The 3,933-nt window shown below is 40.0% G+C and overlaps 1 protein-coding gene and 1 long non-coding RNA gene across 2 annotated transcripts in view; one reads left to right on the plus strand and one right to left on the minus strand.

The window, feature by feature from the left end:
- LOC118748034 overlaps positions 1-3,933 on the minus strand; it is a gene marked incomplete at its 5' end in the record, with an annotated part of 366,474 nt that overhangs the window by 224,837 nt on the left and 137,704 nt on the right.
- Positions 8-3,895, plus strand: LOC118748090. The gene is made up of 2 exons (XR_004994019.1): positions 8-269; positions 3,805-3,895. It is a non-coding gene; the product is annotated as an uncharacterized LOC118748090 (long non-coding RNA).

Raw genomic sequence — 3,933 nt, forward strand, 5'->3', positions numbered from 1 at the left:
TTAATGTGAACACGCTATTAACGAAAAAGAGCCACAGGGCATAAAAAAAAGCCAAAGTGAAAAAAAAATATATATATACATATTAATATAAAAAAAAAAAAGTTCGCAATTTCTCACGAGGCGTCTTGGCAAGCGGCAGCAACATCAACGGAGGATAACGGCAGCAGGATCACCGGCGCAGCACAGCAAAACACCGTCGCGGCACAGAACAAAAGGCAAAACAATTGCGGTACAGTTGGACATAGTCACAAGTGGTACCAGAGAAACCCGTAAGTGCGCACATATTATTATATACATACGTATGCAACTTTTATAGCGGTTTCCCGTACTGTGAATTAAAGTTGTCGAACCTTTAATTTACCGTAATTGAAATAACTGTCTCGATACAGACATACATATATACCGAAATATATGTATGTACATATATACTCACAATCCCCGCGCGTTAAAAATTTTCCCTATCCAAAAACCGCTATAAAAATATACATACGTAGCACATTGTATATGCAAATGTATATATAAACTCTTTTATTAACCGCCCATATTTTGATGTATATAAATCCCGAATTTCCAAACGGGCATTTTCCATTTTTCCACGTACGCTGTACCCTAACACATAATTGTTTGCACGCCTGTGTGCACATATATATATATTCACTTGCCTTCTCCAACTCCTAAATCTACTTGTAAACGAAGAACTAGCGCGCAAAACAACCGCATATACACACAGTCCCCTTTGGCGCATCCTGTACATGTACATATATGTACATACATATGTACGCACGCTTTTGCTCATACCCTTATAAAATCGCCAAAAATCCGAAGCGGTAAATAATTCGAGCGCAACATATGTATGTAAATACGTTTCAGCATTTGTGCAATCTCACGTAATACGTACACATCTACCCTATCCCTGTACCACTCAGCTAAGTGCCGCTATTTTTCAGCACAGCAGTGAACAAAAACGCTTGCGACATATATAGTTAGATACCGAAGTAAGTACACATTAGTGTGCGGCTATATAAAAAGAAAAAGTTTAAATAAATAAATATAAAAAGAAGCGTTTCCCAGTCTCCTTCAAGATTTTTATAAAATATATAGACCTTTCGGCCCTCACACATAAATTTATAAATATATATCCAAATATATATAGAGGTAGATACATGCATTTGAACACAACTTGTTCGGTTTTTTATCGCAAAAAAATTGACCCATGCTAATATTAGCGTAGTCAAGTGCGACATACGTACGTATATATAAATACATGGTTGGTTGCTTACCCCTTTTCGACCGTTAACAGCACTTCGAATATAATTCGGTTACCGCGCACTCATATTGCACATACTTATATGTACATATAGAAAATCGCCGAGGTACGTACATACATACCAACGCGTACACAAATAGGCTCCACCCCTTTTTTTCGCTCTTGCGCTGCACACAAAAATCTCTGTTACTGGACTTAGACGCGCTAAGACAGTACAGTGTAGCAAAAAGCAACTGACTCACGGTGGGACCAAACCAGTACCCACACAAAATAAAAAATAATAATCAAAGAATTATTTTAAATCAATTTTAAATTTAAACTGGACTCAAACCCCTTAATATTGTAACGAGGTACAGTTTATATAATTAACCCAACCCACATTACCCATATAAAATTCGAATCGAGCCATCCTAAAAAAAAAAAAAAAAAAAATTAAATCTAACTCGCTGTGAATATTAAGTTTCATGCGATAGATATGTGAGTACGTGCGCATGTACACAAGGTCCATAAGTGAACTTTCTTTGATCTGCATTTCCTAGAGGCCACATGAAACAAAATTTTTGTCGCGTTATAAACAAATATGTATGTACGTACAGAACTATATGTATATGTATATCTGTACAGGTTCCAGTAGCTTTGCTGGCGCGCAAGGTATAAATACATATGTACACGCGCAGTAGCTATTGCATTAAAGCGAATACATATGTATGTTTATATTTACACAGATAATACAGTGGCTTAAGTTGGTCAAACTATGAGAACACCTCACAGTGGGACAAAATAAATAAACTTACATAAATAAAATTACATCAACGTAAATTAATACAAAGGAAAAAATTTTAGTAACCAAAAGAAATTTCATTTTATAGTGTAATTTCCTAAGCCCATATAAAATATAAAATAAAAATGGAAATAATTCCCAAATTTTCTCAGTGCACGCACGCAACAAATGCATCCCATCAGGATTTTAAGTTCGAAAGCCACAAATTCGATTTACTGTGCCAAAGATGGTCTTCCACCTCAACATCGAACCTCTCAGTGTCGCTGTTAAAAGTAAAAATGCAACTCTTGGACCAAAACTGGGAAAGCGTCGTGACCTCATTTCAACAACTTTCCCATTCACACCGTTTTACATTAGTACGTAGTTCAGTAACCACAACTTTTGCAAACTGCTCGACTCAATATTATAAATGCGAAGCTGAAATGGTTGAAGCATTGAACTTTCTTAATACCAACTCAGCAACTCCGCAAGTTCCAGAGATTACTCCAAGCCTAACAAAATCTTCAGCCCCCAATGAAGGAACCCCAACTATACAGTCCACTAACCAGGTGTCTGCCCCCATAGATACAACCCGAGTATCCGACACTCTAAGTTCTACTCCAAAGAAAAACTACAGCATAGAATCCTCCGATGATTTCCTTAATTACTCTCAAAATAACTACACTCCAACCCCATATCTACCCCAAGAATCATCAGATGCGGAATCTTCCGGTCCGGCAGGGCCTCTACCGCCTATGAAAGCTCAGCCGAAACCATCGAACGGAATTATAAATGAAAGGGAAGCCCCACAAGAAAGCATAAATTCAACTCTCGATCCCGAAGATGTTGAAAGATACTCAAAGTTCGGCAAAACCACAAATACGCCAGCTCCCAGGTGTAGGTCCCCATTGCCAACATTTCCTTTCACTTCACGGTCCTCCACTATAACCCACTTTCGATTTCAGCAGCAACCAAAACGATCCACAATGCCATCACCTTCTCCGGATTGGCACAATTCAAATAAGGACGTCGGTACTCTTCGCGATCCCAAGCAGCGAGGTATCGATTTCTTTGCGGCAACCAGCGAGCGAGACTCTCCATCTCCTTGGAATCCTTCACATCGACTTATAAAGTTCCAGAAAGAAGTGTATTCACCGTTCCCAGCTCCGGCCTCATCAACACTGCCACCAGCAATGACGTCTGCGGCTCGCTCGAAACTGCCTGCCGATGCGCACAACCTACTTTGTGTTTCAACCCCATCGAACTTGCAACCCCCAACATCTAGCAAAGCGACAACCTCGAAACAACGCGACACAAAGATGGCCACTTCGTCTTCCTATGCAAGTGACCGTAATCATCAGCAACCACATTCTCAAGAGAAGTCCTCTCCAACTGGTTACCTGAGGATCAGTGTCGTTTTATACCCCAAACCTCCCAAGGGTAATGTCGCGCCCACCACGGTATGGGTACATCTACAGCAGAGTGCCTATATGAACCTCTCACTACCTAAATACTCATTCAATCCTATGGCATTCATTAAGAAAGCTGGACGCATTAAAAAACTACGTAAATTTCTTTCTCTCAAGGGACGCAATTCGCAGCTAGACTTTACGAATAGCGGACATATTCCTACACCCAAAGCTTACTCCCCAACTAAACCTCCACTCTATGCAAGCTCATTCATGTTCTTACGCGATACTACCCTCAAACTCACACACAATTCAATCCCTATTACTTATGTTAGTCATCTAATACACTTTTCAATTCTCATTCACAGGCTAACCAGGATGTGCCGATTCCATAGTCATATGAACCTCCTCCTCTCCTGCCAGGGATCCCGAGTTAGGCCTCCTGAGAACAAGCTTTAACCCGCCAGCGTTGAGATCAACATTTGCGGGCCCAGCAT

This window comes from Rhagoletis pomonella, unplaced genomic scaffold (assembly GCF_013731165.1).
Source record: "Rhagoletis pomonella isolate Grant_MI unplaced genomic scaffold, Rhpom_1.0 Rhpom_scaffold_00001, whole genome shotgun sequence".
In the NCBI taxonomy this organism is placed as follows: Eukaryota; Metazoa; Arthropoda; class Insecta; order Diptera; family Tephritidae; genus Rhagoletis; species Rhagoletis pomonella.